Here is an 11,708-nt window from a genome sequence, read left to right as displayed (position 1 = left end):
TCGTTTTGGCTGCATATGGTAAGTTTTGATGTCTCGTGTTTCCATTTTTCATTTGCTTCAAGATTTTATTTTATTTTATTCTTGATTTCTTCTTTCATATAGTGGCTATTCAGGAGCGTGTGGTTTAATCTCCCCATATTTGCAAATTTTCCAGTTTTCTTTCTTTCTTTTTTTTTTTTTTAAGATTTTATTTATTTATTTGACAGACAGAGATCACAAGCAGGTAGAGAGGTGGGCAGGGAAGCAGGCTCCCTGCTGAGCAGAGAGCCCATGCGGGGCTCGATCCCAGGACCCTGAGATCATGACCTGAGCCGAAGGCAGAGGCTTAACCCACTGAGCCACCCAGGCGCCCCTCCAGTTTTCTTTCTTAATTGATCCCTGGTATCCTACCATTGTGCTCTGAAAAGATATTGATGAGATTTCAGTCTTCTTAAGTTTATTAAGAATTGTTCTGTGGCCTAACATCTGATCTACCTTGGAGAATGTCCCACGTTGCACATGAAAAGAATGTGTATTCTGCTGCTATTGGATGGAATGTCCGATAGGTCTGTAAGTATATCTGGCCTAATGTGTACTTTAAATCCAATGTTTCTTTATTGATTTTTTGTCTGGATCATCTATCCATTGTTGAAAGTGGGGTATTGAAGTCCCCTACTATTAGTGTATTGCTGTCCATTTCTCCCTTCAGCTCTGTTAATATTTTCTTTCTATGTGTAGGTGCTCTGATTTGGGGTGCATAAATAGTACAAATGTTATATCCACCAAATGAATTGACCACTTTATCATTATTTAATGATTTTCTTTGCTTCTTTTGTTTTAATTTTTTAAATTTATTCATTTGGGGGAGAGAGAGAGAGAGTGGAAGCAGGGGGAGAGGCAGAGGGAGAAGGAGAAGAAGACTCCCTGCCGAGCTGGGAGCCTGACATGGGCTTGATCCCAGGACCTGGAGATCATAACCAGCCAAAGGCAGACACCTAACCATCTGAGCCATCCAGGGACCCCTTTTTTGCCTCTTGTTACAGTTTTTAGTTTGTGGTGTATTTTGTCTGCTATAAATACAGCTTCCCCTGCTTTCTTTTATTTCTTTTGCATGGGATATTTTTTTCCCCATCTATTATTTTGAACCTATATTGTCCTTAAAGCTAAAGTGAATCTCTTGTAGGCAGCATATAATTGGGTCTTGTTTTTCTTTTATGCATTCAGATACTAATTGTTGTTGCTTTTGGTTTTGGATGTTTTATAATTCCTTTGTTCTTTTCTTCCTCTCTTTTTCTCTTCCTTTGTAATTTGTTGATTTTCTGTAGTGTGTGCTTTGATTCTTATCTCTTTATCTCTTCAACTGTAGTTACTATAATTTTTTGCTTTTTTCTCACCAGAAGGTTTACATGTAGCATCTTATATTTATAACAGTATATTTTAAGTTGATAACAAGTTAACTTCAAATATATATATATATATAAAGCTTTACATTTTTATATACTCCCCACCCACATTTTGTGTTTTTGGTGTCATGATTTACATCTTTATATTGTATATCCATTAATGAATTATTGTAATTAGAGTTACTTTTAATTCTTTTGTCTTTTAATCTTTATACTAGAGTTATAAGTGATTTATCCATCTCTATTATAATATTAGAGTATTCTGAATTTACCAGTTTTATACTTTCATATATTTTTATGTTACCAATAAGTGTTTTTAATTCATATTGAAGAACTCCCTTTTGCATTTCTTTAGGCCAATCTAGTGGTGATGGACTCCTTCAATTTTTGTTTGAGAAGCTCTTTATCTCTCCTTCAGTTGTAAAGAAAAACTTTGTTAGATAAAGATTCTTGGCTGGCATGCTTATTTTTTTTTTTCCTTTCAAAACTTTGACTATATCATCCCACTTCCTCTGGCCTGAAGATTTCTGCTAAAAAAAAAAAAAAAAAATCCATTGATATTCTTTATAGGGTTTCCCCTCGTATGTAACAAGTTGCTTTTCTTTTGCTGCTTTTAAGATTCTTTGTCTTTAACTTTTGTCAGTTTAATTATAATGTGTCTTGATATGCCTCTGTTTGAATTCCCTTTATTTGAAAATCTCTAGGGTTTCTGGATCTGGATGTTTGTTTCTTCCCCCCAGACTAGGGGGAATTTTTTTTTAAGATTTTATTTATTCATTTTGAGAGAGAGAGTTTAGGGGGAGGGGCAGAGGAAGAGGGAGAGAGAGAATCTCAAGCAGACACTATGCCAAGCTTAAAGCCCATGGCGGGGCTCGATTTCACAACCATGAGATCATAACCTGAGCTGAAATCAAAAGCCAGATGCTTAAACAACTGAGCCACCTAGGCACCCCAGCCATTATTATATTTAAATAACCTGTCTGTGCCTTTCTATCTCTCATTTTCTTACTCTGTAATGTATATATTTGTCTGTTCACAGTGCTGTGTAAGTCCTTAAGATATCTTTATTCTATTTCACTCTTGTTTCTTTTGTCCTCTGATTTGATCTGTTCTACTGCCTTGTCTTTGAGGTTAATCACTTATCTTCACTTCACTTCACTTCATTTTTTTGAAATGTATTCCCCCATTTCTTCATTTTCCTTGACTTCCTGCATTTGTTTTTGTGCAGTAGATAAAACAGCCTTCTATCCCAGGTCTTGACAGACTGGTCTCACGTAGGGAAAGAATCTCATCAGTCCACTTGGCTTGAGCTCCTGATTGCCTATCAAATCTTTGTGATTGTTCAAGTTGCTGACTTTGTTCCTAGTTGCTTCTAGTAGTTGAGAGTGTACCAAGACTTGTCAGTGACCCTGAAGGGGAGGATCACAGTCATCCAACCTAGACGCAAGATGATTACAGACTGGACTCTCAGGTAACAGCTGAAAAACTGTGAATTCAAACCCATTTCAGGGAGATACCACAAGATGGACATTTTTTGCCTGCACCATCTGTGCTGAGTCTGGGTGTATAGCCAGAGGGGGTCTTCCTGTGTCCATTTAAAAACTGCTTCTCTGGAGACACCTGGGTGGCTCAGTCAGTTAAGTGTCAGTCTTCAGCTCAGGTCATGATCCCAGGGCCCTGGGATCAAGTCCCGCATCAGACTCCTTGCTCAGGAGGGAGCCTGCTTCTCCCTCTGCCTGCCATCTCTGCTGTGTGCTCTCTCTCTCTCTCTCTCTCTCTGACAAATAAACAAATAAAATCTTAAAAAAAAACAACAACAATAGCAACTGCTTCTTTGTTTTCTATAACCCTATGGGACTCATGAATGTAAGTAAATCACCCATCAAACTAGGTGATTTGGAGGCCCATCCTTTGGATAGTAGCCATAAAAGTTGGGGGTGCTAGATGTATAGAAAAGCTCTTTCCAGGGAGATATTGGTGACTTGGTTTTATTTTGAAGTGAGGCAGAAAAAGAAGGCATGGGAAGTTCTTATTGGGTCTGTCAGGCTCCAGGGATGATCACAGTAAACACCTAGATGCATGCTACTTGGGACTCCCTGGCAGCAGCTTATAAAGTATGCAGTAGGAAAAAGCCCTGTCCAAGGAAAACTCCACTTTCTGTTCATTTTAATATGGGTGTTTTCTCAATTGCCCAATATGTAGGAGTCACTCAACTAGTTTCTGGATCTCTCTCAGAGTGAATTGCTTCCTGTGTAGCTGTAAATTTGATGAATCCATGGGAGGAGGGGAATTCAGGAGTCTACTGTTTCACCATCCTGGCTAGTCCCACAAACCCTCTTTTAAAGCAAGTTAGCAGGGGCACCTTGGTGGCTCAGTCAGTTAAGCGTCTGTTGTCAGCTCAGGTCATGATCTCAGGGTCCTGGAGTTGAGCCCTCCATGGGGCTCCCTGCTCAGTGGGGGGCCTGTTTCTCCCTCTCCCTCTGCCCCTCCCCACTCTCATGTTCTTTCTCTCTTGCTCCCTATCTCTTCCTCAAATAAATAAATAAATAAATAAATAAAATCTTTAAAAATAAATAAAGCAAGTTAGCAGTCTCTCTCTTCTCCCATCTCTCACTCATACAGCTACTGGCACCATCTTCCCTAAACACAAGAAAGAGTCACAAGTTTTCCATTTGGCCCTATTGTCCATATAAAGCCCTGTAGCCTTCAGGGCGCTCTTAGTATCGGTAGGCAGTAAACGCATCCTTTTCTCAAATAGGCCAGCCATTTTCATGCCATGTGTTGCATTTATGCTGATTCTTCAGCCTAGAATGTCTTCTCTGGTAAAGAACTCACACTCAAAATCTAAATGACATTGGGCCTCCCGGTTCTCCTGATTGGAATTGATCACATGTTCTTCTTTGATCCCCCAGTAGTTATCTAGTGCCTCCATTCTAGCATTTATTTCATTTTAGCTTTTGTATTTGTTTATATTCCTTAGCCTATAATAGATGCTTCCTGATGGCAGATATCCTTCCTCTATGTCCTTTGGATATTGATTGGGTCATACTGTGCACAAGTCACAGAACTCAATATTATGAGATTCAGATTTAATAAGGCATAGATCTTGACGTTAAGAAGTTTCAAGTCCATACTCTCAATATGTGTGGTAGAAAGAGATCTAATATCTTAAGCATAATGAGAGCTCTTACAGATCAATGAGAAAAGAATGAACATCCCTATAGGAAACGAAGGTAATTTCAGATGCTGTTGCTGAGAATAGCCAGTCACCACTGTTCCGGGGCACAGTTTAACAAAACACATTTAAAATATGTATCACCTTTGGTTCAGTAATTCCACACTAAGGAATTCCCTGCTAAGGAGTTTCACCTAAGGAAGCAATTAGGACACGCACCAAGATTACATATTACTGTAACTTAACATCATTATGTTAGAGACAGGGTGATTTATAAGGAAATAGCACATCCACAGAACAGAATATTTTGCAAAAATAAAAATCACGTTTTCAAAACATATTTAAGGTACAGGAAAGTATCTAGGATAAAATACGAGAAAAGGAGAATACTCACGAAAACCTGTTTTAATACTACGGTGTATCATTAAGAAGGGTTACTTAGGTTTCAAAAATTTTATCCCTTAAAATTTTTAATAATGATTACAAGTTTATTTCAAAATCAGAAAAAAATAATTGGAAGAAGAATATTAAATTTAAGAGGAGCATGAAGACACATACAGGAAGGCCCAGGGCTGTACAGTCATTACATACCAGTACACACCAGTACACTCCAGTATGTGCAGCTATTATGCCTCATGGCCTTTTGATTGGTTAGGGCCTTGATATATGGATCATTAAAAATATTTAATATCCTTTAAAATAAAATATTTAATATCATGCAAATAACTATGGTCAAAGGCAGAAAGTGACACATTTCTTAAAGTCTATGTGAAGTGCTTTGAAAAGAATTACTTGAAAACTGTTAACAAAAGAAAGGAAATAGGCCATCATATTTGATAGATGCTTGCAATCACTGAGCTTAAGTCTGAAAAGAGTCTTAGAGATTAGCAATGTCACAGATGGAGAAAATAAGGTTCAGAAGTATTCATCCACTCACCTAAGGTCCAAAAGTCAGGGTAGTGTTACGGTTAAATTGTGTCTCCTTACCCAAATTCATATATTGAATTCCTAACCTCTGGTTCCACAGGACATGGCCTTATTCGGAAATAAGGTCATTGTAGATATAATTGATTAAGTGAAGATGAGGTTATTCAGTTGGGCCCTGGTCCAATGTGGCTGATGTTCTTATTAAAAGGGGAAATTGAGGGCACCTGGCTGGCTCAGTTGGTGGGGCATGTGACTCCTGATCTCTGGGTTGTAAGTTTGAACTCCACATTGGGTACAGGGATTACCTAAAAATAAAATCTTGAAAGAAAAGAAATCTCAAAAAGAAAAGAAAGAAATCTTAAACATGAACACAGACATGCGCACAGAGAAAAACCACGTAAGTATGAAAGGTAGAGATTGGGATAATGCTTCCAGAAGCCAAGGATTCTTGCCAAGGATTGACCAAAGATTGCCAGCAAACCACCCAAAGCTGGAGGAGAGGCCTGAGCCAGAGTCTTTCTCACAGCCCATGGAAGGAAAAAATCCTGCGCCCACACCGCCATATTGGACTCCAGACCTGTGAGACAATCCACTGCTGTTACGTTAGCTGCTACTCGGTTAGAGCAGCCTTAGTGAACTACTGCAGGTGGGAGGCAGGCCTAGAACTCAGGAGTGCTAACTCCCAGCCCAGTGTTAAGCTTTTAAACATATTATATTGTATCTAGGAGAAGTTTCCCGACTCAGTGAACTCTTGGACCCTCTCTTGTGTGAAGGGTTTTCCGATCTTCATGCTCAGGATGGAACTTGTTTTGAATTCCACGCTTTGAGGTTGGAAGTTGAGCTGAACTTGAAGGGTCATGAGGACCTTACTCCTCTGGGGTCCACATGTGGCTGGAAAGGGGTGCTGAAGATCCCCTTACCCGAGTTTGAGGCCTGACAGATGGCAGAACCTGGACCACAAGGATGCAGGCTTGAAAGGCTTTCTGTTGTCCCCGACTATATGAGTTTCTAATTAAGACTAAAATGGCAAGTTTGGGACGAGCACCTTTATCCCAGGCACTTGGCGGCTCTTCATACATTCCTCCTCCAGGCACAGATGTCTGAGGCCAGAACACAGAGTCCGGGACTTTTAATTCAATCCAGATTATGTACTGAGTATGCTTACCGTTAGGGCAAAGAGAGGAGCTGTACAGGCTGCTGTCTGGCTTGGTAGAGGTTACCCTCTGTGCGTAGAGCACGACATATTCCCAGGAAGGTGAGCAACAGTGGTCTCGCCACCCACGAAACACCAAGGACGATACATCGAGAAGCGTGAGTTGTTGTCACCAACAGCAGACGACGGAGACCCCCGTCCTTGTCTACCCTCACAACACTCCAGTCCACGTTCAGAACCACCTGGAGACTCAGAAGAGGCGGGTAGTTGATGAGGTTTGTGCCTGAAGGCCATAGCGAAATGCCAACTCTTTAGGATGAAACAAGGCCGTCAGTAAGCCCCTAGGACTCAGTTTCCCTAACTGCAAGTTAGGGAGGCAGGTGAGGCATGCATGAGGATTTGGGGTTCTACAGGTTTTCCGCCTCCTGGCTGACGCTGACAGACCTGTCCCCACCCAGGCCCGAGTCTGCCAGCCCCCAGTCCAGCCTCCGGCCCTGCCTGGATCACCCAGGGAGCCAGCCTCTGGGGGCCCAGGCAGGATGAACACTAATTGTTTTATGACCCACAGAACCTTTGAAAATGGAGTATTTCCACAAAGCAGCTTTAAACACAAACAAGAAACCCTTCTGGAAACCACTGCCTCAAGCTGTATGAGGCAAAACAAGAAAAGGAAAGAAAGGAAAAGAAGAAAAAAGAAGAAGAAGAAGAAGAGGAACAACCCACAAATTAAAGTTCATAATACATTTTTAACATAGTTCGTGGTTTTATAGTCGCTTTAATCTTTTTTTTTCCCCGAAACTCCTCCAAAGATTTGAGCATTAGCTGAGCCAACACACAGTTGCATTTCTAAGCAACAAACTAGTAAAACTAGACTCTGGACCCCGTCCACAACAGCTTTGTAACATCTCCAAGAGCAGAGGGTGACACGATAGATTGAAACAGATCCAAGGAACCATGACTGTGTTTTGTGTCAAAGGGCTGCTTCGTTCAAGTCTTACCGGGGTAAATCAGGCTCTCCCACAGCACGTCTTCCCTCCCCTGTCTGTGTGCCAGGGGGACACAGTCAAGCCTCAGGGTCTAGGGGTGGCGCAGGGTGCCCCCGGAGTCTCTCTGGGGTAAACTGAGGGCACACACTGCTGAGGCGGAGGTGAGCGCACAGAGGGCAGGGGTGGCCACGAAGGCCCTTGTACAGGGCCCTACAGCTGTCTGCTAGATGTCCGGACACCGACATTTCCCAGAGCCCCCTGACCCCCCACACCAGCTCTCTGCCTGTGGTTGACCTACATCTGGCGGGAGAAGTCATTATCTTTTTGGTTTTTGCTTTTTTCCAAGTCTCAATTTCAAAGAGGAGAGTTGCGTCTCTAGGCCTGGCCTTTGTTCTTCTCTTTTGTGAGGGAAGCCTGAGCCCCGTGAGCCAAGGAGAGCCTCACCCAAGAACCCGTTGGCCTAGGAACAATGGAGTTCAGCTAATCCTTAGCATTGTAAGCTAATCTCAGGTGTTCACATTTCAGTAGGTGTGACAACAGGACCTCGGTGTTGAGCTCATCTATGTGTACCACGTGACACAGCCAGGCCTGCAGAGTCACGTGGGGTGACCTGGGGCCCACTGTCTTCCCACCAAGCGGGATGAGGCTCCCTCATGGGATAGCGGTGAGGGGATGCAGGTGGGGGGCTCAGGGCACAGCACCATGGGATCATCTATCTGTGGTCTGACAATCACTCCAGTGTCCTTCACAGGGGTCCTTGGGGAGCTTTACTTTTGCAAATCTCCCAGGAAGTGGGTTTGGGCTTTCCTACTTGTCTGAACGGAAAGGCCACTGACTGACACCAGGGAGCAGATCCCAGCAAAGTGACACCACTTCTGCAGTCTCTGATCCAGCTTGTCTACCTGGAGCACAGACCTACAGGTGACATCCAAGGACAGAGGTCAGGAAGTCTCTTGCGACTAGAGGTGTCTAACTGGCTCTGAACCCTTTGCTGCACCAGCACACAGATGAAGGGGAGAGAGAGGAATTCTAAGTGTATGTGAATGGGAGGAACAGTCTGGAAGGCAGGGAAACAAGGCCAGAACCAAGAAAAGGGATTTCTAGGGGAGAGAGGAGTTGAATGCTGTGAGGAGGTACAGTATGATGAGGACCATGATGAGGCCACAGAACTGGATGACACAGAGGTCTTGGTGGCAGGAAGGGACAGAAGCTGATCTGAGGAGGACAGGAAGGCCCGGGAGGAGGACCCACAGACAGTGTCCCAGCACTAGCCATCCAGAAAGACCAGCTGCCCCCCTGTAACCCTGAGTTCCCGGTAAGAAACAGTTCCCTTCTCCATTCCCTTCCATTCCACCTGGTGATGCCAGAGAGCACTTCTGTCTCACACCCATGGGCCCCCAGCGCCCCTTCCCTGATGGCTGATCTTCCCTTTGGAATAGAGAGCGGGCCCAGTCTTACAGACATCCGCAGGCAACAGCTAAATTTGGATGACCCTGTTTTGTTTTCATTGTATTAGTATGGTCTTCTCCTTCTCCTTCCTCGTCCTCTTCTATTTCTTCTTCCTTTTCTTTTTCTTTAGAGAGTGAGCGAACTCGTGATGGGGAGGGGCAGAGGGAGAGAGAGAGACACTGAAACAGGTGCCACATCCAGGGCAGAGCCCAGCACGGGGCTTGATCTCACAATCATGCCCTGAGCTGAGATCAAAAGTCGGATGCTTAAACCACTGAGCCACCCAGGTTCCCGTAGTATGGTTATCTTCTATGTCTCATGAATGATACTATTTTTCACATTTAGGATTGCACTAAGAAATTTCCTTATAAACTCATTAACGGAAGTAAAACTGAGTCCATTGAGGGAAACAAGATGGAGCAGATAGCAGACTACAGGAGGTATGTGGTTATGGCAAACATGATTAAGAGAGTACATCATGGTGTGGGGCCATGGTGCAAAGAATCATCCACGAAGGAGCGGAGTGGGCAAAGCTTCTGGTGGACGGGGAGTCCCAGAGTCCAAGTCGAGGGGCTGGCCCAGCTCCTTCCAGAGAGGCCAGGACAGAGGACCTGACTGACTGGTCTTATAGCTCACTGTGGTTGCTGACCAGGAGGGCTGCCTTTGTAAAATGGCCCAACAGGCTGCCCAGCCTGGACACACCTGGACTGGTAAGTTCCTGTCATTTGGGATCAGAACTTCTACCACTTGGGGTTTTCAGTAGCTGCTCATTCCTAACATGATAATACAAACAACCCAAAGCAAAGTAGTGCAAACACCAATGCTGAGGCCACTTGTCCTGGTCCCCAAGTCCCAGGGAGGCCGGATGGGCATCAGCCCACGAGCCTGTTCCTGGACGTCCTGGTTTGGTGACCTGCCTTCCAGGCCTCCAGCTGCTGGAGGACAAACAGCAGAATAGACATGCAAACTGTCACTGGGACGTCACAGAGGTGAGCAGGAAACACCAGACTCGTGGCCCTCCCTGCTGAGGAGCAAAAAGAGGGGAGATTGCGACGGAATCAAAGGAAGTCAGCTCGGCAGTAACACTGTGCAGACACAAACAGAATGAGGGATAGGTCTGTCTTCCTTTTTCCTTCTTGACCCCATAAAGAAAATAAAACACACATGTGGGGAATGTAAACTAGCGTGTGCTATTACCAAGTAGCCTGCATTCAAATTAAGGATGAAAATCTAATGCTTTTGGGGGGCTGCTATTGAAAAATTTATGATGTTCTGAAGACAAGATGTTTATCATTCATTTTCTCCCTCATTTCCCCCAGGAGAATCCAATCACAGGTTATTGCTCCCTGCTCCCTCTGCATAGTCCCAGGGTCTCCACCAGAGAAGAAAAACGGTTAAAATAACAGGCGGCCTGTGGGACTTGCCTTTAATTAAATAGTCTAGGAGGCAGGAATTAACTTACAATTTGACCAAAACTAAAGCTCGAGTTTAATTGAATCCACATTATGTCCACTTGCTTGCTTTCTTGTTGGCCTTCTCTTGGTTTCTGCTTTCGTCTTTCTTGACCCCTGACTTTTGGCTTCCATTTTGAGAGTGGTTTCCTTCAGAAATCTTAGAAAAATGAACATAGGGCAAAAATATGGTTGCTTCTGGAGCATTCCCTGAAACTGTTCCCAAAGAGTCCCAGCCAGGCCTTAGCCCTTCATGAGCTTCCTCCAGGACCTCAGGCTCCATGAGGACAGCTCTAAGAGGGCAGACACCAAACCAGTACCAAGCCTGCCACCTGGATGGTCCAGGAGAGGGCCCTTGGGTGCTACACAGGACTTACTAAACTGAACAATTTAAATGTGTGAAATTTATTGTATGTTAATTATATAATTGTACTTTCACAAAACATGAAGAAAAGGGTGGTGGAGAGGAAGGGGTGGGGAGAGCCTTCGCCTCTCTGACCTGAAATGGGCTTGAGACCCCTGGTTAGATGGGCAGATTGCACAGGCCAGATGGGCTGAGAAGGGCTGGGCTTCTGAGTCCCACTGGATTTGAGTCCACATCATTCACATGTTCATGGGCAAATCTTTCTGCCTCTCTGTCTGTCTCTCATTCTCTCTCTCTGTCTGCCTCCTGCCCAGCATCTTCCCCTTCCCATAAAAGACAATCAAGCAAGAATCACACCTCCCACACAGTCCTGGAGCATGGGGACCAGCCGGTGGCTTTGTTCTTCCGTGCTCATGGGCCCTGGAAAGGGAATGGCTGACCCATTTCCAGTTCAGATTTTAGGATGTCCAGACTTTCCAGGAATTTGGGAGTCTTCAAATGCAGATGAAGAACCATCTAGAATCAATAGAAAGTGGATAGTTATAGAAAAACCCATCTCCATCACTGGCAACATAATAATGAATAATACAAGAATGAACATGACAATGACAGGATCTCCTAACTATAAGCTCGCCTAGAGCTAGGCACTGTGGCAGGTACTTTGCCCACTGTCTCCCCAGTTCTCCCACCTTTCTTCCATATGTGAATATCCTTATTTTACAGAAGAGGTGGTTGAAGCTTAGGGAAGTTGTTGATGTCACTTAAGCAGGCGGGTGGTAAGGATAGACAGTAGATTGGGAGTAGACAGGGTAAGGAGAGGG

General features: G+C 44.0%; 1 long non-coding RNA gene across 3 annotated transcripts in view; it reads left to right on the top strand.

The window, feature by feature from the left end:
- Positions 1-311: 311 nt before the first annotated feature.
- Positions 312-11,708, top strand: part of LOC116594237 — a 29,410-nt gene continuing 18,013 nt past the window's right edge. For all 3 annotated transcript variants that reach the window (XR_004287119.1, XR_004287117.1, XR_004287118.1), the window contains exon 1: positions 312-549. This is a non-coding gene — a long non-coding RNA (uncharacterized LOC116594237). The remainder of the gene's footprint in view (positions 550-11,708) is intronic.

This window comes from Mustela erminea, chromosome 6 (genome assembly GCF_009829155.1).
Source record: "Mustela erminea isolate mMusErm1 chromosome 6, mMusErm1.Pri, whole genome shotgun sequence".
Classification (NCBI taxonomy): Eukaryota; Metazoa; Chordata; class Mammalia; order Carnivora; family Mustelidae; genus Mustela; species Mustela erminea.
Note: the sequence above shows the minus strand (reverse complement) of the source record. Positions and strands in the feature narration are given on the sequence as shown.